Consider the following 24344-nt stretch of genomic DNA (forward strand, 5'->3'; position numbering starts at 1 on the left):
AAAAATATACTACCAAAGCGAGGGTGAGACATATGGTGTGTAGCAGTAAATAGAAACATTGGAGGGATGTTGTGCTGCCGAAGGACACAAGGAAATGAAAATTTCGGGTACATTTTCCACTTCCTTATCTTCAGGCAGCACACGAAAGGGATTTAGAAAGTAGTGATGAGCGAACATGCTCGGTGATACTCAGATATCACTCGAGTATCTGGGTGCTCGGATGTGCTCGGCACTCAGAGAATATTGGCTGGTGTTCGGATTTCAAGCTTAAATCCCCGCCCTGCATGTTTGGCGCCTGTTACACAGCCAATAAACATGTGAGGATTGCCTGCCAGTCATTGTAATGTCTCAGCCATCTTGGTAGAGGCATTACTGTGATTGGCTGGCCGCATTACATTATTAGGGTTTATAAAAGGACAGGCGCTGCCATGCTCGGCATGCTGACGCCATTACGCGGCTCAGGGACAGTTCTTATTGGAGGAAGAGAGTAGTTGTCCCTTTTTTCTATATTAAAAGTCCTTCTAAGGGCTAATCTTGTGCTTTGCTGTTTTTATGCAATACATTCTGCATTTAGCCTAGGGACAGTTGCAGGAGGAGGGAGAGTGGCTGAATACAGCCTCTATTTAGGGCTTTGCAGTCTAGTGCTAAATATATAGCTGCCGCAGGTGACCAGTATGTTTTTTTTTTTTTGGGGGGGGGGGGGGGATTTTATTGTGATTCATACAGATTAACATGCTTTGTGTGAAATTAGCCTAGTATTAACTGCAAAAAAAAACCTTCAAAACTGTTTACAGTATTGTGATCCATACAGATTAACGTGCTCTGTGTGAAATTATCGTATTAACTGCACAAAAAACCTTCAAAACAGTTTACTGCATTATGATCCATACAGATTGCCGTGCTATAGTTGACCAAATTTTTTGGTTCCAAAAATTGACTATTGTCACCTGTGAAGACCCGGGGTCTTCCATGGGCATAATACTACTCAGACAACACAGGGTGAGGGTAAAACAGTGTGGCAATATTTTATTTAACCACCAAACAGACAATAAACACACAGAACAGTCCCAGCAAATACCCAAGTTGGTGCAAAATTACACAGTCTCACACTTCCGCTGGCCCACCAGGAATAGCTGCGACCTTTGACTTCCAGGACCAACTATCTCAACTAGTTGCCCCCCCCCGCTTTTGGCAGGCCCCCACAGAAAAGAGGTAGTGGCAAGCTTTTGAATCTGACTCCATCTAGATGCAAGGCCAGGAGACCCGAGTTTCCATTGGGCCAGATGACCGGCTGGTCCCAATCTGGCTTCTCCGAACGTCTCCATTGGTTCCAGGCGACCAGAGAGTCCCACCTGGCAACCCCAAACAACATATCCATGGGGCCAGGTGACCTCATTATCCGAACCTGGTTTCACCAAATGTATTCATGGGTTCTCTGATGGTCAATGAAGCTGATCTGTATCCTTCCAGTCAGGGACGTGTACCCTTACCCCGGAATCCTGTAGAATCCAAATCTGTGTCTCTGTGGGTGGAGCCATGCAACCAATCTGCTGTGCTGAAGAGTCTGTCTGATTCTCTCTGTAAAGCTTGTCTGCTAAAGAGGCATATGTCCCTTAAATAGTTCACAATTGTCCTTTCAGGAACACACATCCACATGTCAAGGAGGGAAGGTGCAGGGATCATGTCTCATTGTTTGAGCATTTAATCAATTTCAATAGTTGTTATCCCCCTACTCTTGTAAATCAACAACTACCTGGCTTAGTACAATGTGCAATTAGCATAGTATACAAACATCATTGTTCCCAAACATTGAGTGACTGTCCTTCTTGACCAGCCAAAGAAACACATTCAAAAGTCAACACAAAGACAACAGTGTATTTCTCTTGGTCTAACAAATCTAGACGTCTGGCTAATTAAGATTAGAAAACCTACGGAAAAGTATCCAAACAGGCCTTATATCATCAAATAATCTTTATTAAACAGAGAGAAAATTCTTTAAAAGAATACAGGAAAAACACAAGGTCATTTAAAAATACGACATACAGATTAAAAATTGATGTAAGAGGGGGATGGGTATGTCCCAAATAAATTCATAAATACACTTCATTAATATACAAGAAGGATCAATACACTGGAACCGTGATTATATTGTCAATTTCATAGATTTCAATGCACTCCTAAAGAGTAACGCTATATTCAATATGTATCATAACCAATTAAATTCAGTTCACATCAGGTAAATAGTAATAGAAAATATGCACCACTAGGGGTCAGTAAGCTTACAGTGAATGAAGTAAGTATGCTTACATAAGATCCTCATATGAGGTTGCTCAATGTTAGAGAGGCAAAGTGCATATAAATTGCATGTGGCAATAAAATACATGGCCAGACAGTGCAGTCATAAACAATACATTAATAAGAGGGACATACCACAACCCCCCTCACACCACTCCAAGTGGTATTGTATTGTACCCCTAGTAATGCATGCTTTCTATTATTATTTACCTGATGTGAATTTAACTTAATTGGTTTTGATACAGATTGAATATATCGTTACTCTTTAGGAGTGCATTGAAATCTATGAAACTGACAATATAATCACGGTTCCAGTGTATTGATCCTTCTTGTATATTAATGAGGTGTATTTATTAATTTATTTGGGACATACCCATCCCCCTCTTACATCAATTTTTAATCTGTATGTTGTATTTTTAAATGTCCTTGTGTTTTTCTGTATTCTTTTAACTAATTTTCTCTATGTTTAATAAAGATTATTTGATGATATAAGGCCTGTTTGTATACTTTTCTGTAGGTTCTCTGTACTTGTTAGTATTCCAGGGCATATGATGGCTTGAAATAATTGTTATTTCCTTCCTTGATAGGATTTCTAATTAAGATTAGAAGCTGTGTTGTCACATGATCCATACAGTTTAACGTGCTTTGTCTAAAATTACGCTGGTTTAAAAAATATGAAAACCGCATGGCATGCTATAGTTGACAAAAAAAAATTTTATTAAAAAAATGTAGTTTCAGTTAATCAAGGAAACTTGGTTTCCAGAGACCTAGCAATTACAAAATGCGTAAGGCGTGCGGTAAGGGACTGGGAAGTGCTGATGATGGTGCACATAGACAGGATGTGGGGCAGGTGTGACTGCGCCTGTGGCTGGAACATAAACAGCACGCCCATCCATGACACATAGCTTCCTGTCCTACTTTGCAGAGATGCAATGTTAGAACTCTCTTGTTAGGGTTTTTCTATCTTGCTGGTCACATGACCTTGTTTACCTATTTAATCCTGATCCGCCCTCCTGGCCTTGCTGGACTTCATTGTAATTTCTACTCTTAAGTTAGCCTGGTGCTTAGTTACCTTTCTCAGTCAGTTTAGCTAGGTCTTCGGACCTTTATGTTCTATTTTGTGTGTTTGTCTTTTACTGCTACAATTTCTGCTAGGAGGTGCCCAACTTTATCCCAGTCCCTAGTTCTTGTAGGGATCCCTCCCTTGCATCTATAGGTCTTCGTACAGACTAGCCGAGGACTTTAGCGGGTCTGATCGCAGGATCAGGTTCCCCGTTACATCGTAGGGATCTAGCTTAGTTCTATTGTAGGGACAGATCTCCTTTCTTTCCTTAGTGCTTGTAGCAGATCATAACAGTAGTCCAGCCCAAAAATATCTCTAAGGAAAGACTTCCAGTTTCCATCATGGTGTCGGTTCAGGATTTGGCTCAACGCCTGCAGGGACTCTCTCTGGAGGTGGCCGAGCTCCAACAACACGTGAGTAGCTGTTCTGGAGCACATTTTGTGGAGCCTAAGGTACGTTTGCCTGATTTATTCTTTGGTGATCAACAGGATTTTTTTTCCTTTAAAAATGCTTGTTTATTGTATTTTCGTTTGAGACCCAGATCCTCTGGTGATGAATCACAGCGCATAGGGTTCATAATGTCACTTTTGCGCAAAGAACCTCAGGGATGGGCCTTTTCTCTCCAACTAGTGATCCATGCTTTAGATCAGTGGATAGTTTTTTTTCTGCTTTGGGTTTGTTGTATGATGATCCTGATCGTGTCTCATCAGCTGAGACTGAATTAAGACATTTGAGGCAGGGATCAGGTAATGTGGAAAAATATTGTTCTCACTTCCGTCGGTGGTCTGCCCAGGTGGGGTGGAACAATTCAGCTTTGAAAAGTTTGTTTCTTGCGGGGCTAGGTGAAAGGCTTAAGGATTTGCTGATTGCTTATCCCACACCTGGAAACTTGCAGGAGGCTATGCAATTAGCTATACGGGTGGACAGGAGACTGCGTGCAAGGGTTAATGAAAGTAAATCCTCTGCCATGTCAGCTCCGAGTCTTGAGAGGGTCTGTACTGACATTGGAGAGCCGATGGAGATTGGGGCGATGGCACCCCTCTCTCAGGAAAAAGACCGCAGATCTGCTGAAGGTTTGTGCTTTTATTGCAGGAAATCTGACCATTTTATTAAGAACTGTGTGCTTCGTATGAACAAAGAAAAAAAAAAGGTCAGTTGCGCCCGTATTGCCTGTTTAAATTCTAAGGGGGTATTTCTTTCTGCTACTACTGCTGCTCAGGAAGAATTAATTGAATTTCGGATATTTGTGGATTGTGGTTCTACTCTGAATGTGATTGACGGGAGATTCTTGGAAAAACTTAAATTAAAACCCAAGCCTTTGTCATACCCTATTGCTGTGGTTTCTGTCGATGGCTCCCCCTTGAAGAGTGTTACTCACAAGGTCTGTGAATTTCCCCTCACTATTAATGGTATTCACCAAGAAAATTTGGATTTGGTGGTATTAAATAATTTGCCTTCTCCAGTAATTTTGGGGTTACCCTGGTTAAAATTGCACAATTCTGTACTGGATGGGTCTACCAATGAAATTAAGTCCTGGAGTCCTAAGTGTTATGACAAGTGTTGTAACGGACGTATTGCTGCGGTGGAAAAAGGGGAATTACCTATACCTATTCAGGATTTTTGGAGAGTTTTTTCTGAGGAGGAGTCACAAATATTGCCTCCCCATAGAGACTATGATTGTACCATTGAATTTTTCCCTGGAGCGACTCTTCCTAAAAGTCGTTTATTTAATCATACTATTCCTGAGAGAAAGGCTTTGGAGGAATACATACAGACAAGCTTGGCTGCCGGTCACATTAGGCCTTCCAAGTCTCCTGTGGCTGTTGGATTTTTTTTTGTTAAAAAAAAGGACGGCGGTTTACGTCCTTGTCTGGATTTTCGTGAGATTAATAAAATTACTGTACGCAGTCCTTACCCACTGCCATTGATTCCTGATTTGTTTAACCAGTTAGTGGGGGCCAAGTGGTTCTCTAAAATTGATCTCCGGGGGGCATACAATTTGTTGGCCATGAAGGAGGGTGATGAATGGACTGCTTTTAACACTCCTGTGGGTCATTTTGAGAACCTGGTTATGCCTTTTGGTCTTACCAATGCTCCAGCATTTTTTCAGAATCTTATTAATGACATCCTTAGACCTTTGATCGGCAAAAATGTGGTTATGTATTTGGATGACATTTTGATTTATTCGCCTGATCTGGAGTCTCATTGGCGGAGTGTACGTGAGGTATTACAGTTATTAATTGACAATTCGCTTTTTGCTAAGCTGGAGAAATGTGAGTTTGCTGTACAGAGAATTAGTTTTTTGGGCTACATTATCTCCAGCGAGGGCTTTGAGATGGACCCTGTGAAGGTTCAGGCGGTTCAGGAATGGCCTAGGCCTATTGGTTTGAAATCGATACAGAGGTTTTTGGGTTTCGCCAATTATTACAGAAAATTCATTAAAAAAATTTCTATTATTGTCAAACCACTGACCGATCTCACCTGGAAAGGTGCTAATGCGGTTCAGTGGACTACTGAGGCCATTGAAGATTTTGTGTTTCTAAAGGAGAGGTTCAGCTCTGCTCCCATCCTTATGCAGCCTGATGTGACTAAGCCGTTTTTGGTTGAGGTTGATGCTTCTTCGGTGGGGGTCGGTGCGGTGTTGTCTCAGAAAAACAAGGATGGAGTACATCCCTGTGCTTTTTTTTTCAAAAAAATTTTCTGAGACTGAACTTAATTACGATATTGGTAATCGGGAATTGCTGGCTATTAAACTCGCATTTGAACACTGGCGTCATTTCTTGGAAGGTGCTGAATTTCCCATTCAGGTTTTCACTGATCATAAAAATCTGATCTATCTTGATGCTGCCAAGCTCTTGAATGCCCGTCAGGCTAGGTGGGCAATTTTTTTCTCGCGGTTTAATTTTTCCGTTACTTACATCCCGGGTACCAAGAATGTTAAAGCTGATGCTTTGTCTCGCAGCTTTTCTCCCATGGTCGGTGCTGAGGAGGAGGGGAGCATTTTACAAGAAGGTGTTGTGATTGCTGCATTGGACTCCGTTTTGGAAGATGAGATTCTTAAAGCGCAGGAGAATGCCCCATCTAGCACTCCCCATGGGAGGTTGTTTGTGCCTAGGACCTTTAGGAGAGATTTGTTTGTTGAGTGTCATGAGTCTCGGTTGGCAGGTCATCCAGGAATTTCTGAGACCAAGAGACTTGTGGGTCGCAGTTTTTGGTGGCCTGGATGGCAGAAGGAAGTCATTAAGTGGGTGCGTCAATGTACGGTGTGTGCTAGATCTAAGTCTTCACATACTCCTGCAGCGGGGTTGCTTTGCCCTCTGGAGGTTCCTAGTGCACCTTGGACACATCTGGCTATGGACTTTATTACTGACCCCCCCCCCCCTCTGAGGGTTTCACAGTCATCTGGGTGGTCATGGACCGTTTTAGCAAGATGTGTCACTTGGTTCCTTTCATCAAACTGCCATGCGCTAAGACACTCGCTAAGGCCTTTGTCAAGGAAATTGTCAGACTACATGGCGTTCCTACTGACATTGTTTCGGATAGGGGACCTCAGTTCGTGGCTCGTTTTTGGCGTGCTTTTTGTGACAGGTTGGGAGTTCATTTGTCGTTTTCATCCGGATATCATCCTGAGTCTAATGGCCAGACAGAAAGGAAGAATCAGGATGTTGAGCAGTTCTTGCGTTGTTTTGTGGCAGACAATCAGGAGGGGTGGTCTGAGTTTCTGCCACTTGCTGAGTTTGCTCTTAACAACCATACATCCTCTTCTGCTGGTTGTTCGCTTTTTTTTTGTTGTTCTGGGAGACATCCGTCTTTTGGGTCATTCTCCAAATTGGTATCGGCTGTGCCTGAGGAGGAGAGTTTTTCCGGTGACTTGGAGAGAGTTTGGACGGATGTGCGTTGTAATCTTCAGGAGGCTAACAAAAAATCTAAGAGGTACTTTGATAGGAAACGGCAAGAGGTTTTGTTTGCTATTGGTGACATGGTTTGGTTGTCCTCTAAGAATCTGCGGTTGAGAATTCCTTCTAAAAAATTGGGTCCCAAGTTTGTAGGGCCCTTTAAGGTGCTTCAGGTAGTTAACCAATCTGCTGTTAGGTTGGAGGTTCCTACCTCCTGGAAGATTAATCCGGTGTTTCATGTTTCTCTGTTGAAAAGAGCTTATGTGTCGGATGGAGACGTCTCTGCCACTGTTCCTCCAGTGGTGGAGGATGGGGAATACGAAATTTCCCGCATCCTAAATTCTAGACGGTATAGAGGGAGTTTGCAGTATCTCGTCGCTTGGAAAGGTTTCGGACCCGAGGATAACTCATGGGTGAGGGCGGATGATGTTTCTGCTTCCAGACTTGTCAGAGCATTTCACAAGCGGTTTCCTGATAAGCCTGGGCCTAGGGGATCCGGAGGATCCTCATAGAAGAGGGGGTACTGTTAGAACTCTCCTGTTAGGTTTTTTCTATCTTGCTGGTCACATGACCTTGTTTGTCTATTTAATCCTGCTCCGCCCTCCTGGCCTTGCTGGACTTCATTGTAATTTCTACTCTTAAGTTAGCCTGGTGCTTAGTTACCTTTCTCAGTCAGTTTAGCTTGGTCTTCGGACCTTTATGTTCTTTGTTGTGTGTTTGTCTTTTACCGCTACAATTTCTGCTAGGAGGTGCCCAACTTTATCCCAGTCCCTAGTTCTTGTAGGGATCCCTCCCTTGCATCTATAGGTCTTCGTACAGACTAGCCGAGGACTTTAGCGGGTCTGATCGCCGGATCAGGTTCCCCGTTACATCGTAGGGATCTAGCTTAGTTCTATTGTAGGGACAGATCTCCTTTCTTTCCTTAATGCTTGTAGCAGATCATAACAGGCAATGGACACCACTTCTGAAGCCAGACCAGTGCGAACAGCTGGTTGGTTGGATAGCAGATAATGCTTCCAGCATGCTTGCCAACACCACCCAGTCTTCCACACGATCCAGTCTCACCAGCCAAGGTCTGGATTACTTAATCTTCACCCTGATCCTCCTTCCTCCCACCATGTTGAGTCCCAGGAGACCAGTGATCCCTCACTAGGACACTCTAAGGAGCTCTGTACATCATCATTTCTTGATTGTGGCCTCTCACCCTGCATGCTCCAGGAGGAGATGCTGTTTAGTGATGCATAAAACCTAGAGCAGCCACGGTCACAAGAAGGTGATGGTGGGAAACTGCAAATTTTGTCTAAGGAGGTAGATGATGAGACACAGTTGCTGATAAATCAGTTTGTTAAGTCAAACAAGTCAGGAGGACCAGGGTGTGGTGGTGGAAGACGAGGTTGTGGATGACAAAGTCACTGACCCAACCTGGGAAGTTCGCATGCAGAGCAAGGCCAGCAGTGCTGAGGGGGAGGGATCGGAAGCACCAAAACAAGCAGGAAGAGGCAGTGGAGTGACCAGAGAGAGAAGACAGGCAACTGTTCTGCAGAGCACTGACACTTGTGAAATTCTCCTACAAAGAGGTAGGTGTTCCCCAGTCTGGGACTTTTTAAAGTTTTTTGGTCTTTCTGAGACCAAAAAAATAGTCATTTGCAATCTGTGCAATGCCAAGATCAGCAGGGGCCTGACCACTAAGAGCCTAACCACTACCAACATGATCAGGCACATGTCATCTAAGCACCCAACTTTGTGGGCCGCATGCCAGGGTCCACGATTGGTGCCAGCGGGTGACACACCTGCCTCTTCTCCTGTGCTAGGTGCTTGCCAATTCCCTGTCCATGACACTGTTAAAGATAAGATTCTAAAATCTACTAAAAAACATTATATGAAACTCTGATGTATACTAAATATCTATACTTATATTTTGTTGTATGTTATGAATCTTGTTTTGCATATATCTGTTATATTGGATATAATTTAGTCATATATACCCTCACTTTAATATATTTTGAAAACCTTGATATATATGTATTAGATATCTGCACTCATGTGTCACTATATATACAGTTATATATATATATATATATATATATATATATATATATATATATATATCCTGAAAGAACTAGTTGGAACTGGTTATAGAAGTGGACTTTCAAATTGTTTACAAGAAGGAGACGAGACAAAGGATTCAACATAACCTCCCAAGAGAATATCCTGGCGAATGAGGAGAATATCTGGGGAGGAAACATTTAACCCCATACGACAACATAATGAGACTTATTTATACCATGGGCCAGAGACTACTGTGATTGCTCAATTGCCTCAGGGCGACACCCTATTGGGACCTTCCTTTACACTGAATAGATATATATGTTATGCTGGAATAATAAACACATCTTTCCTGTGCCATTTCTCTTCAAGAGAAGTTCAGTATCTGACTCTGTCTGTCCGATATCAAAGCTTCACGTATACACTTGAATAAGTTAATTTGGCAAGGGATAAGCAAAGGGTTGGGGTCCTTTGCACCTCACTTCCACAATTGGCGCAACCAACTTGGGGCACCACACCAGGGCAGACCGAATGAAGGTGTCCAGCTGTGGATCGTGGATGACTGGATGGGCCTGATCACCCACCTTACACGGTAAGTCTAGTTAATTACACTGTAATTATAGACTTGCTTGTGTTTCCAGTCGTTCATGGATTAGCAGAGGGCACAAGTCGGTCTGTTGTGGTAATCCTTAAGTGTGGGTAGGTGTGACCCTGCTGGTGTTATCGAAACCCACTCACATTCCAATCCACTGTAACCTTTGCTTATTCTAATTTGTTTGTGTTTGAGACTGACTTAGTGGATGGGCTGTTGTGTGTGAATTGTGAACAGAGTACTCTCCTGGGTGTAATCTCACATTGCATCTCCATATACCTCCTGTTCTGAAAAAAAAAAAAAAAAAGAGAACGCAGGGGGGATGATGTGAGAAAGGTAAAAAAAAGTTTTGCAGTTCTGTATCGCTCCCTAGACAACGTCCTGTTCTTGGAAGATAGAACGCACGAGGGTGGATACAGAAGCTAGGCTGGCCAGCTAGTATCTGCCGCTATTGTGTATATAAGGAGATTATTCTGTTTCATTGAGTCATACTGACACAAGAATTCACTTTGTCTAGTCCAGGGGTCTCAAACTCGGCTGGGTATATGGGCCGCACATGGAAAAAATTTGAATTTGGGGGCCGCATTCTTTGTTCAATGTGACATTTTTAGTGATACCATTTTTTTTTGTATACACCTTTTGAACATTTTTGCCGTGTTTATTTTTTTATGGCTTGGGTCGTTATGGATGTGGCGATAATAAACGTGCACTTTTTTGTGTTTACTTTAGTTTACATATAAAACAGCATTTTTAGTGCCCAATATTTTTTCATGCTTTATTTTATTTTTTATTTTTTTTACAATTTTATTTCCCCCAATTGGCCACATACAGTAATATTGTCTTACAATTAGCATCATATAGTAATAATGGAAAACATCTTGTAGTAATGTTCCCCATCCAAGTCCCCATCTTGTACTAATGTGCCCCATCCAGGTCCCCATCCTGTGGCTATGTGCCCCATCCAGGTCCCCATCCTGTGGCAACGTTCCCCATCCTGGCGCCCATCTTGTACTAATGTGCCTCATCCAGGTCCCCATCTTGGGGCTATGTGCCCCATCCAGGTCCCCATCCTGTGGCAATGTTCCCCATCCAGGTCCCCATCTTGTGGCTCTGGTCCCCATCTTGTGGCTCTGTGCCCCATCCAGGTCCCCATCTTGTGGCTCTGTGCCCCATCCAGGTCCCCATCTTGTGGGTATGTGACCCATCCAGGTCCCCATCCTGTGGCAACGTTCCCCATCCTGGCGCCCATCTTGTACTAATGTGCCTCATCCAGGTCCCCATCTTGGGGCTATGTGCCCCATCCAGGTCCCCATCCTGTGGCAATGTTCCCCATCCAGGTCCCCATCTTGTGGCTCTGGTCCCCATCTTGTGACTCTGTTCCCCATCCAGGTCCCCATCTTGTGGCTCTGTGCCCCATCCAGGTCCCCATCTTGTGGCTATGTGCCCCATCCAGGTCCCCATCCTGTGGCAACGTTCCCCATCCTGGCGCCCATCTTGTACTAATGTGCCTCATCCAGGTCCCCATCTTGGGGCTATGTGCCCCATCCAGGTCCCCATCCTGTGGCAATGTTCCCCATCCAGGTCCCCATCTTGTGGCTATGTGCCCCATCCAGGTCCCCATCTTGTGGCTATGTGCCCCATCCAGGTCCCCATCTTGTGGCTATGTGCCCCATCCAGGTCCCCATGTTGTGGCTCTGGTCCCCATCTTGTGGCTCTGTGCCCCATCCAGGTCCCCATCTTGTGGCTATGTGCCCCATCCAGGTCCACATCTTGAGGCTATGTGCCCCATCCAGGTCCACATCTTGAGGCTCTGTGCCCCATCCAGGTCCCCATCTTGTGGCTCTGTGCCCCGTCCAGGTCCCCTCTTGTGGCTATGTGCCCCATCCAGGTCCCCTCTTGTGGCTCTGTGCCCCATCCCGGTCCCCATGTTGTGGCTCTGTGCCCCCTGTGCTGTTCTTCACACACATAAAATAGAAAAAAAAAAAGATGATTCTCACCTGTCCTCCGTTCCCTCGGCGACCTTCCTGCAGATGTGGCCCGCAGGCACCACAGAGTCCGACCCCTTGACGATCCCGACCTGGTCCAGGAGGAGCCGCCGACAGCAGCGCTGCATTGCCGCACAGAGACTGTCTCCCAGCACAGCATTTTCAATGTCAGCCGCCGGCCAATCAGAGGCCAGCAGCTGACATCTGCATATGGCAATGACGTCATACTCGCTGCGCCGACACGCAGATATCAGCTGCTGGCCTCTGATTGGCCAGCGGCTGGCATTGGAAATGCAGTGCTGGGAGACAGTCTCTGTGCGGCAATACAGCGCTGCTGTCGGCGGCTCCTCCTGGACCAGGTCGGGATCGTCAAGGGGTCTGTGCCTGCGGGCCGCATAAAGCAGCCTCAGGGGCCGCATGCGGCCCGCGGGCCGCGTGTTTGAGACCCCTGGTCTAGTCTGTCTTTTATGTCTGTATTGTGTCAACATTCGTCAGCCATGCAGAAATTCTTGAGACTGTTTACAAAGAAAGCCGAGGTGTCGAATAATAGCTTTAGCGCTCAGACACTGGAGCTGACAGTGAAGGGGTTAAGTATATTGCTAGAGTTAAACAGTTAATGGACATTGTAGGAATGAATAAGAGGGGAAGACTTCAGCAGGGGCTGTGGAAAATAACTTTAAAGGAAAAAAAGGGTAGACTAGAGGATACAGATTTATTATCTGCGGCTATGGCCTGGGGTCGTATAGCAAATGACATAACAAAAGAGGGATGGAAAGAGGAAGAGAGAACAGATGATAATGATGTATATTACATGTATGTTAAGCCCCATGTTTTTAATGTTGCTTTGAAAACTGTTGAGCCAGAGGGGCGTGGCTTGGGCTCTGGCATGGCTGGTCGTGCATGATCTTTGCTCCTGCTCCCAGGCCACCAAAAGTGTAAAAAAAAAACAGATTTTCTGACACTTCAGCATATGAAACCTTCAGTGTCCCCTCTCTACCACCCTGTGGGAACAATAGATCACTCTTACCCTGGTGACGGCCAGGAGGATCAAGGAAAACGCAGAGGAGACCCTGGAGCGGCATGACTGGAGCTGTGGTGGAGCTTCCCGCCTGATCTGCATCACCTGCACCTCACCAGACAGACCGAGGACATGGAGGTGAGCTGCGCGGCCCCAGGAGACCCAGGGTGTCGGATTCGGCCGCTCCGTCGGCAGCTTGAAGACAGAGAGCACGAAGGAAGGCTGCGGGGCCCGATCTGCCGGGATAGGGGGACGGTGACGCTTACCTCAGCGGTGTCCTCAGAAGCGGTACGGGAGCCATCGGCGGGCATCGGAGTCTTCGTGCCCGCATCGGACGGTTGGAGAGCGCTGGGAGGGATCTGGTGATGGGTGCCTTTTTCTGAAAAGAAAAAAACAAAAAAAAAACAAGCTGGCGCCATCTTCCCCTGCATAGCTCCGCCCACGAAGCCTCGGAAGCGGGAAAGGCACCATTGCACAGTTGCCACTGCTCCTGCTACCCAAGCGCCTGGAGGGAAGTTGCTGGCAGCTGAACTGTACTTTCATTAACCCCTAGCTGCCAGGTGGGGAAGTAGTCCTCGGTGTCTGCAATATTTATAGGACACAAATATATCCCTATTGTGGTTACTAACTGCTAGAGGGGAAGAGCTGTGACTTTTTTATTGAGTCCTGTCCATATACAGGCATTCAACACCATCTCAGTTTCCTTTATACACATCTTCTTTGACGGAGTACTAGTACCCATCAATTTGTGGAGTGTGAGCTCCACCTGCTGGAAGAACTGGGTTACTACATTTCTACACTATTGGATATATAAACTCCACAACTATGTCCAAAGCCATATAAATATGCAGATAAAATGACTTTACTGATGTAACCAAGTGGTGTTTACAATCGCCCATAATCAGCCGCCTCATGATGGTTCACACAGATCACAAAATAATGGCAAAAAGGCTCCAACGGCAAACCTCTATAACTCGGTCTACTACATCTAAGGGAGATTTGGAAAAATTCCTAAATAAAAAAGTGGGAATGTCACAGTCTCCAGACAAACAAAAGGTCCGTAGTGAAGCGACTTCTATGGTTAATGATCACTTTGACGATGGTCCGGGTGACTCGGATTGCGGATCCACTTCGGAAGACTCGGCTCCCCTCTCCAGGACCTACACGAAATCCTTGCTGGAATCTACTGTACAGCCCTTGGTCAAGGAACTGGCTGATCTCAAATCTGGCGTAAGACATATAGGGCATAGGGTTGAAACACTTGAGAACACACAGACGGACTTAATAGACGCCTCTAATACCCTTGGCGACCATATTCTTGTCCATCAGCAACACCTCAATTCCGTCTATCTGGCTTTGGAGGACCAGGAGAACAGGAGCTGGAGAAAAAATGTGCGTTTTCGCGGCATTCCCGAGTCGTTCGCTCCAGAATTCCTCAAAAAGGTCTCTAAAGAGATATTCGCGGCTATACTAGGCACTGAAAGGGCCGACACGGTTATCATCGAGAGAGTTCATAGGGCTCTTAGACCAAAGCCTAAACCTAATGAACGCCCACGGGATATAATTTGTGGCCTCCTCAGTTATGTCGACACGGCTGCCATTTTGTCTGGAGCAAGGGAAAAATCACCACTGACGTATGGAGACGTCAATTACCAAATTTTCCAGGATATCTCCCCAACTACGCTGGCCAAGAGAAAAATTCTCAAACCATTGACTGACGCAATACTAGGCCAAGGCTTGCGATTCAGGTGGTTATACCCCTTTGGGGTGGGTATTACTAAGGATGATCGTCAGATCACCATCCGCAACCCAGAAGACCTGGAAGCTGCCTGGGAACCTTTACAAATGGATCCCACATCCATTCCCTCGTGGATGCCACTCGACATCGGTTTGCCCATCCCACGGCTTGATAAGTCCGATGATTGGTCGATTAAAAAAAGTCGACATCACCAAAGGCCAAAAAGCAAGCGAACAGCCAGCAACACACATGAATGTGACTATCACCTTTCTTTAAAGGGGACTCTGTCTGACGAGATGGGTTTATGTAAAGGATGTAGATAGAGACTGTTAATCTCAAGGAATTTTACATCCAATACCTGTTTACTTATCGGTCCTGTGGACACCGATACCGATTGCCTATGCTGTCCTTGTCCTCCTTGGGGTCTTGCGAGCGACGATGGGGGCTCCTTACACTTTTATCTATACCCTAACCTTCCTTTTTTCTCCCTCTTTACTCCTTTAACCCGATTTTCCTGTCTACCCCCCTTTCCCCACCTTTCCTTATCCAGCTGATATTCCATTTTTCTTCCTCCCATCCTCTCCCCTGACCTCGTTTATCGGAACGCCTGGGAGTTCTCGGACATGGGTCTCCTCAAATTACTGATACAGATGAGGAAAGCGCAAGGTTGCGCTAGTCACATGCAATTCTTTTTTGGCTTATAGCTGATTGTTTGATGTGTACTTATTTCTTTCTTGTCACATGTTAATAACTATTTGAATTATATTTGAACACCACTTGGTTGCTATGGATCTCATCTTCAACAATTGGGTCCCTACAATCCCCCCCTGCGGAAGATGAGATTATCTTTGTTTTTATACATAGTTTTGTATACACAGGTTTATTGTGCAGGAAGAGGTTACCGATGACTCGTCTGAATATGGCTAGTAGCGCTGGGGAAGGTTTGCTCACTGTGGCGTCTCTCAACACAAAGGGACTGAATAGCCCCGTCAAACGTAGCCAGATCTTATCTCTCTTGAATAAGGCTTACTCTCAGGTAATTTTTTTCAGGGAACTCATTTCAAGAAGGGCAGATCCCCTAATATGTCCTATTCTAAGTACCCAATTTGGTTTCATAGCTGTCCAGGGTCGGCTTCCAAGGGGGTCAGTATAGCTTTTAAGAGGGGACTTCCATTTACCCTAAAAGATAGCATCTCGGACTCAGAGGGCAGATATGTTTTTGTGAAGGGTTTACTATTCAACACCCCAATTACATTCGCAAACGTCTATGCACCAAACCAGGGACAGGTTGAGTGGTTGTCGGAAGCTTTGGACGCGCTCTTATTGTTCATGGAAGGACTATTAATTTTGGGAGGGGACCTTAATTTGACGTTACAACCGGACCTGGACTCTTCCTCAGGGAAATCTACAATTTCTCACAAAGACCGGAGAAAACTGATTAATAAATTACAAACCTTTCACTTAATAGACCCCTGGAGATTAGCTCACCCCAATGAAAAGGATTATACGTTTTACTCTTCTCCTCATGACACGTATCACAGAATCGATTACTTACTAGTCCAATCCTCAGCCATTAAACTAATCACTTCCACCTCGATAGGATCCATAACATTATCGGATCATGCTCCGATCTTTCTGTCGGTTAAAATAGACTCCCTATCGCGGCTCCCCCCCTCGTGGCGTTTGAACGAAACACTCTTGAGTAGCGCTGACAGTGTTTCCCAGATTACCTTCTCATTACAAAGGTTTTTTGGGGAGCATAAGGTCGACAGGAAACTCACCCCCATGATATGGGAAGCCCATAAAGCTGTCCTAAGGGGGGAACTGATTTTACTGGGTTCCCATATAAAAAAGAAAAGAGATAAAGAAATTTACTCTCTTTTGCATCACATTAATGTCGTGGAGCGTTTGCATAAACAAAAGAAAACAGACAGCATCTGATCGGAGTTGAGGGATCTGAGAGAAAAACGAAAGGACTTACTTAATATACGTTCAGCCAAACTTTATGCACGCTGCAAGCAGAAAATATATGTACACGGCAACAGAGGCAGCAAACTTACTTCCAGAATGCTAAAGGCGCAGAGGGACAAATGCTTCATTAGGCAGATTCGAGCAGAGGGGGGAAAGGTAGTCTTGGAGTCAGGGGAGATAGCAGAGGCCTTCTGCACATATTATCACTCCCTATATAATCTAAACCCCCATGATTCCATGTCCGACCCTCCTACAGCACTTCACCGCATACATGACTTTCTCTCTACTCTTGCGCTCCCGGAGATCTCCGCTTCAGGACATTATAGGACATTCTATTTTACTTGCCCCAATTTCCTCTCGAGAGGTAAAGGAAGCACTTGCCTCTATTCCTGGTGGGAAGACCCCGGGTCCGGACGGCTTCCCCATTATATATTACAAGACGTTTGCGGAGGTATTTGTTCCTCATTTAGTTGAATTGTTTAACCTTTTCCTCTCGGGTTTGGTTCCCCCACCACAGGCTTTAGAGGAACACATCACTGTGCTTCCTAAGGAGGGGAGAGACGGCACCCTGTGCAACAATTATCGCCCTATTTCCCTGCTGAATACGGATCTCAAACTTTGGGCCAAAATTTTAGCCAATAGAATACACTTAGTATTAGCTGACTTGGTCCACCCTGATCAGGCTGGTTTCGTTCGTGGAAGAGAGGGAAAAGATAATACTACTAAAGTCTTACAGGCGATCTCTTATGCCAGGCACAATCGTCTGCCGCTTATATTACTCTCCACGGACTCCAAAAAGGCATTTGATCGCATCAGTTGGCGCTATATGGCGTGTGTTCTGCATAGATTCGCCTTTCCCCCTCCTTTCATAGACGCAATCATGTCACTGTATACCTTCCCTACAGCCCGGGTCAGGGTGAACGGGACTTTCTCAGCGCCCTTTAATATCACTAATGGCACTAGGCAGCGTTGCCCTCTCTCCCCTTCTTTATTCGTCCTTGTGATGGAATCATTTATCCAAGTAATCATGCAACAGCCTGAGATTGAAGGGTTGAAGATCAACCATTTGGAGTTGAAGGTGGCTGCCTTCGCGGACGACCTCTTACTTCTATTATCCAACCCCAAAATGGCAGTCCCCAAGATTTTGGAACTCTTCGCCTTATTTGGAGAACTCTCCAATTTTAAGATTACTCTGGATAAATCGGAGGCTCTGAATATTTCGGTACCCAGAGAGGACGTACAAATCCTGAAAAGCCTTGCCCCCTTTAAATGGCAACAACACAAACTTAAATATTTGGGGATATATATAACGGATGATACTAGCACACTTTTCCAACACAATTTCTCCCCATTGATAGGACAAACGGAAACTCTCCTACGCTCCTTTGATACCCCTCTTTTGTCCTGGCTCGGTAGGGTTAATGTGTTTAAGTCCTACAGTGCTGGCCAAAAGTATTGGCACCCCTGCAATTCTGTCAGATAATACTCAGTTTCTTCCTGAAAATGTTTGCAATCACAAATTCTTTGGTATTATTCTCTTCATTTAATTTGCTTGCAAGGAAAAAACACAAAAGAGAATGAAGCAAAAATCAAATCATTGATCATTTCACACAAAACTCCAAAAAAGGGCCGGACAAAAGTATTGGCACCCTCAGCCTAATACTTGGTTGCACAACCTTTAGCCAAAATAACTGCGAACAACCGCTTCAAGTAACCATCAATGAGTTTCTTACAATGCTCTGCTGGAATTGTAGACCATTCTTCTTTGGCAAACTGCTCCAGGTCCCTGATATTTGAAGGGTGCCTTCTCCAAACTGCCATTTTGAGATCTCTCCACAGGTGTTCTTTGGGATTCAGGTCTGGACTCATTGCTGGCCACCTTAGAAGTCTCCAGTGCTTTCTCTCAAACCATTTTATAGTGCTTTTGGAAGTGTGTTTTGGGTCATTGTCCTGCTGGAAGACCCATGACCTCTGAGGGAGACCCAGCTTTCTCACACTGGGCCCTACATTATGCTGCAAAATTTGTTGGTAGTCTTCAGACTTCATAATGCCATGCACACGGTCAAGCAGTCCAGTGCCAGAGGCAGCAAAGCAACCCCAAAACATCAGGGAACCTCCGCCATGTTTGACTGTAGGGACCGTGTTCTTTTCTTTGAATGCCTCTTTTTTTTTCCTGTACACTCTATGTTGATGCTTTTTCCCAAAAAGCTCTACTTTTGTCTCATCTGACCAGAGAACATTCTTCCAAAACGTTTTAGGCTTTCTCAGGTAAGTTTTGGCAAACTACAGCCTGGCTTTTTTATGTCTCGGGGTTAAAAGTGGGGTCTTCCTGGGTATCCTACCATACAGTGCCTTTTCATTCAGACGCCAACGGATAGTACGGGTTGACACTGTTGCACCCTCGGACTGCAGGGCAGCTTGAACTTGTTTGGATGTTAGTTGAGGTTCTTTATCCACCATCCGCACAATCTTGCGTTGAAATCTTTCGTCAATTTTTATTTTCCGTCCACATCTAGGGAGGTTAGCCACAGTGCCATGGGCTTTAAACTTCTTGATGACACTGCGCACGGAAGACACAGGAACATTCAGGTCTTTGGAGATGGACTTGTAGCCTTGAGATTGCTTATGCTTCCTCACAATTTGGTTTCTCAAGTCCTCAGACAGTTCTTTGGTCTTCTTTCTTTTCTCCATGCTCAATGTGGTATACACAAGGACACAGGACAGAGGTTGAGTCAACTTTAATCCATGTTAACTGGCTGCAAGTGTGATTTAGTTATTGCCAACACCTGTTAGGTGCCACAGGTAAGTTGCAGGTGCTGTTAATTACACGAATTAGAGAAGCATCACATGATTTTTCAAAGGGTGCCAATACTTTTGTCCACCCCCTTTTTTAGGTTTGGTGTGGAATTATATCCAATTTGGCTTTAGGACAATTCTTTTTGCGTTTTTTTCATTGAAGACAAATTAAATGAAGAGAATAATACCAAAGAATTTGTGATTGCAATCATTTTCAGGAAGAAACTGAGTATTATCTGACAGAATTGCAGGGGTGCCAATTCTTTTGGCCAGCACTGTATGTTTTCCCCAAGATTTTCTATGTGATGAACATGATCCCAATCCAACTCCCCGTTTCCTTCATACGCTCTCTCAACCAATTAATAGCCAAATTTGTTTGGAAATACAAAAAAGCCAGACTACCTTTGAAACTCTTAATACGCTCTAAACGCGGGGGAGGGGCGGGTTTACCTAACCTAGCCTTCTATCATCAAGCCATCCTCCTAGCAAATTGGCTAAAATTAATAAGATGGGCGGAGAAGGGTCATGATTCACACATTGAAATACAAATCTTGAGAAAACATGCATCGAAATATTTATGGACAGATTTCCCCCTTCCAAGAGAGGGATTGGGGGATATTCTCCTAGCCACTCTACAAATCAGACGTACACTGATTCCAATCCGAGCTTCAACTTGTAATTTTATAGACAAAATTCCAATAGGACTTATTCCCTACCTCTTCTCTCCGGATTTTACAGACCCCTACGAACTGTGGTCATCTCTACCACAAAAACCCATTTCACATTTGCTACAGGGGAAAATTCCTTGTGTTAACGGTTGGCCATTGGCAGCTGGGAAACGCCCCCTCAATTATTTACAACATCTACATATTGCCCATTATATGAATTTGACCAAAAAGCTACCTCAACCCCGCTCTAAATGGCTCTGGCTAGAAATTCTAACAAAAGTTAACCATCCTGTTTCGAAAATTGTATCTAAACTTTACTCTAATCTCACGAATATGGCAGACAATGCCTTACCGTTATTCTTCCACTCCTGGGAGACTGAACTGAATATCCATCTTTCTTCACAGGATAAACAAAAGATCTGCCTCAATATTTAATATATTTATTAATGATCTAGTGGAAGGGTTGCATAGTAAAATAGCAATATTTGCAGATGATACTAAACTTTGTAAAGTAGTTAATACAGATGAGGATAGGGCACAGCTACAGGAGAATTTAGATAAATTGGGGAGTTTGGCCAAAAAATGGCAAATGGGGTTCAATGCCGATAAATGTAAGGTCATGCACATGGGAAAGAAAAACAGCAGTCACCCATACATATTAAATGGGAAACCGTTGGGGAAATCTGACATGGAGAAGGACCTGGGCGTCTTGATTAATAGCAAATTAAATTGGAGTGCCCAGTGTCAGGCAGCAGCTGCGAAGGCAAATAGAGTCATGGCATGCATCAGAAGAGGAATAGGGGCATATGATGAGAACATTGTTCTTCCTCTGTATAAAGCGCTGGTAAGGCCGCACTTAGAATATTGTGCACAGTTCTGGGCTCCGGTGCTCAGGAAAGACATATTGGAGCTAGAGAGGGTACAAAGGAGGGCGACTAAGGTAATAAAGGGAATGGAGGGACTAGAATACCCAGAGAGGTTGTCAAAATTAGGCCTATTTACGTTGGAAAAGAGAAGGCTTAGGGGAGACCTCATAAACATGTATAAATACATCAGGGGGCAGTACAGAGATCTCTCCCATGACCTGTTTATACCAAGGATGGTGACAAAGACGAGGGGGCACACTATGCGTCTGGAGGAAAGGAGGTTCCTGCACCAGCATAGAAGGGGATTCTTTACGGTCAGAGCCATGAGACTCTGGAACTCTCTGGGAGAGGAAGTGGTGATGTCCAACTCACTTAATGAGTTCAAGAGAGGCCTGGACGCCTTTCTTGAGAACAATAAAATTACATCTTATGCTTAGTGATAGTTAATTAATTCAGGGATTTAATCTGACTGCCAGATTGGTGTCGGGAAGTGAATTTGTCCTCAATTATGTAAATTGGCCTATACCGCATGGGTATTTTTTTGCCTTCCCCTGGATCAACGCTGCGGAATAGCTGCAGTGCACAAGAAATAGGCTGAACTGGATGGACGCTTGTCTTTTTTCGGCCTTATAAACTATGTAACTATGTAACTCACATGGTTTTTCACGTTGTGTGGTATCCCAGGAAATGGCATACAAATTGCTCTCGCGCTGGTACTATACGCCGGATAAACTTTACCATTTGGGGCTAATTAACTCCCCTCAATGCTGGAGGTGTGAGGGAGCGCGAGGCACTTTGTCCCATATCTTCTGGTTTTGCCCGGCCCTCCGACAATTTTGGTCTGGGGTTATAGGGGTTATGCGCTCTCTCAAAATACTTGAGTCAGATTTGATGGCTGTAGAGGTGCTCTTGTCCCTTCCCACAGATAACTTCCACCCAAAAAAGCATGAATTGGCCCCTCTGATGTTAGGAGCGGCAAAGCAGCTAATAGCCCTTAAATGAAAACAGCAAACCCCACCGACGCTAGAAGAATGGAAATGCAAAATGAGAGACCTATTCAGGCTAGAAGAGTTGACAAGTTGGGACTCTTTGACCCACGATAAGTTCATGAAGACGTGGGCACCGTGGACACAATATACGGGGTGACATCGCCTCTTGATTCCTGAGTGTCTGGGGGACGCCACAGTGTTCGACTGAATAGCCAACCACTATTGGGTGCTGTAGGTAACAATATTAACTTTCCATATATATTGCCAAATTTTGTAAGGAGACTCGGGGGCACGTTGCCCTATAGAGTTGTATCTTGATGGGAATGGGTTTGTCAGTTCCTCCTTTTGTATACTCAACATCGGTATACCTCAAGAATTGGCTAAATTTTAAGGATGCGTTAAAACAGCACTGATACTCTCCTGTAATTGGGTTTGTTTTTTGACTTGTTTTGATTTGCATTATTTCTCAGTTTGTTAAGAGAAAATTGTTAAATTCTGTATTTACTGTGTCATAACTGTGTAACGTAGTAATTATGTTTTCTCTATTAGTGGATCAAATATGTGTCTCTGTGTTACATAGTCTCTCTTCTTTGATTCTAAAATAAAAATAAAGAATTGGTAAAAGAAAACTGTTGAGCCACCGCCTTATAATGGCCTCAGGGGGTGGACATGTTCTAGGAGTGATGTGCAAACTTTAGACCCTCGGGACAATGGTTTACATTGTGGAGTTCATAGACCATCCCCCCTCCCCACTCACTTTGTAGCCACAGCTCCTACTCCTTCTCTTGACTGCTCTTGGACAGACACGTCACCCAGGTGCCCTCCCACCTTTGGAATGCATGACTCAAAGGAAGTCCCACCCACAGGTACTTCCTGTGGTGGCCATCTTACGCCACCCGGAAGGCCTGATAACAATGAGACTACAGATATTCCAAAGCCTAATGCCCAATTAGTTCCTCCACCAGTTTCTATATATCCAGTTGTGACTATGCAAGGACAATACTACACTCCACCTCAGCAATCTACCTCAGCATCTCCCCCACCTCCGACACCAATGTTCCCAGCCCTTACATCACCTGTCCCTCAGTCAGGTGAAGGGGCTCCATCTGTTGCCCCATCATATCAACATGTGGATAATGGTAGCTTTGTGTCAGGCCCCCCAGAGGACTGGGATCCTATTTTTGAGAAAATGATTACCCAGGGACAGACAGGGGCTGGGGTACTAATCTCTGTGGGTGTAGGGAACATGGTCACTCAGCGGGTGGATGCTATAGTGAATGCTACCAATAGCCACCTGCAGCACAGGGGTGGCTTGGCTAGAGATATTGTTATGGCAGGGGGAGACAGTATTCAAAGGGAAAGTGATAATATTGTACGACGACATGGTCCTTTCCAGCCAGGAATGGTCACAGTTATAGAATCAGGCGATTTACCCTGTAACACTATTATTCATGCAGTGGGGCCCATCTATGACCCTTCCTATCCAGATAATAGTGCACGGATCTTGCGCCAGACTGTACACGCAGCATTAGACATTGCAAACAAGACTGCTGGCATTAAGACTATAGCACTTCCTTTAATTAGCTCCGGTATCTTTGGATACCCAGTCAGAGCATGTGCAAGGGAACTAGTACAGACAGTGATAGAAGAGGCCTCTAAGCCTTCTTGCCATCTAACCGAGATACGCCTAGTCAGTGAACAGACTGACACTGCAAGGGCAATGAAAGATGCTTGTCAAACAAATGTGACTCCCATCACACCAGTACCAATTAAAAATGATGGGGATGAAGAAAAGTTGCTGCCAGGCCTACCTAGACCACCATCTAATTTAACCCCTAAGCCTATCACGCCACCATTTGCTCTTGGCAAACTAGAACCTATCATGTATGTAAAATTCACACCGACTCAGGCCATGACACTCTGCAACCAATTGCCAGACTCAGAGAAACAACCCTTGCCTTTCCACCATGCAGTTTTGGCTATTCAGAAGACATACTCAGCTATGTGGCAAGATTTGTCCTCTCTTGTGTCTATTAAAGCAGGAGATGCATATTGGCCTGTAATAGAAAGATCTCTGGATGATGTCCGGTTAGTCTCTGCTACTACATGGGAATCGGGACAGGATTTCTGCCAGCAACTTAAAACAGGGGCCCAGGAGAAATTAAGCGACCAGTCGACCAATTTAACAGATATTACACAAGAGGAGAAAGAATCAGTGGAAAGGTATGCAGCGAGAATGACTCAAATGTTCCAAGACATGGGCTTCAGTAAACAAATTAAAGTTCAGCAGGGTATTTTAGGTTCTTCCTTTGTTCGTGGTCTTAGAGATGACCTTAAGAAACTGATCACTACCGCTAGGCCAGAAATCGAGACTCTAGATATGAAAACTGCAGTGCTTATAGCTAAAGGATTCCAAAAGAT

The 24344-nt window shown here is 44.7% G+C and overlaps 1 protein-coding gene across 2 annotated transcripts in view; it reads right to left on the minus strand.

The window, feature by feature from the left end:
- LOC141270661 (gastrula zinc finger protein XlCGF66.1-like) overlaps window positions 1-24344 on the minus strand; it is a 268510-nt gene that overhangs the window by 17319 nt on the left and 226847 nt on the right. Inside the window, exons 1-2 of one of the 2 annotated variants that reach the window (XM_073680755.1) lie at window positions 22681-22723; window positions 13162-13274 (exon numbers count right to left, since the gene is read on the minus strand). The exons of the other annotated variant lie outside the window; for it this stretch is intronic. The gene's annotated coding sequence lies outside the window, so the exon portion shown is untranslated. Of the gene's footprint in view, window positions 1-13161; window positions 13275-22680; window positions 22724-24344 lie in introns of those variants that run through there. 2 annotated transcript variants of the gene reach the window in all.

This window comes from Phyllobates terribilis, unplaced genomic scaffold, assembly GCF_046119375.1.
Source record: "Phyllobates terribilis strain yellow unplaced genomic scaffold, ASM4611937v1 Scaffold_5__5_contigs__length_657084704, whole genome shotgun sequence".
NCBI classification, from domain to species: domain Eukaryota; kingdom Metazoa; phylum Chordata; class Amphibia; order Anura; family Dendrobatidae; genus Phyllobates; species Phyllobates terribilis.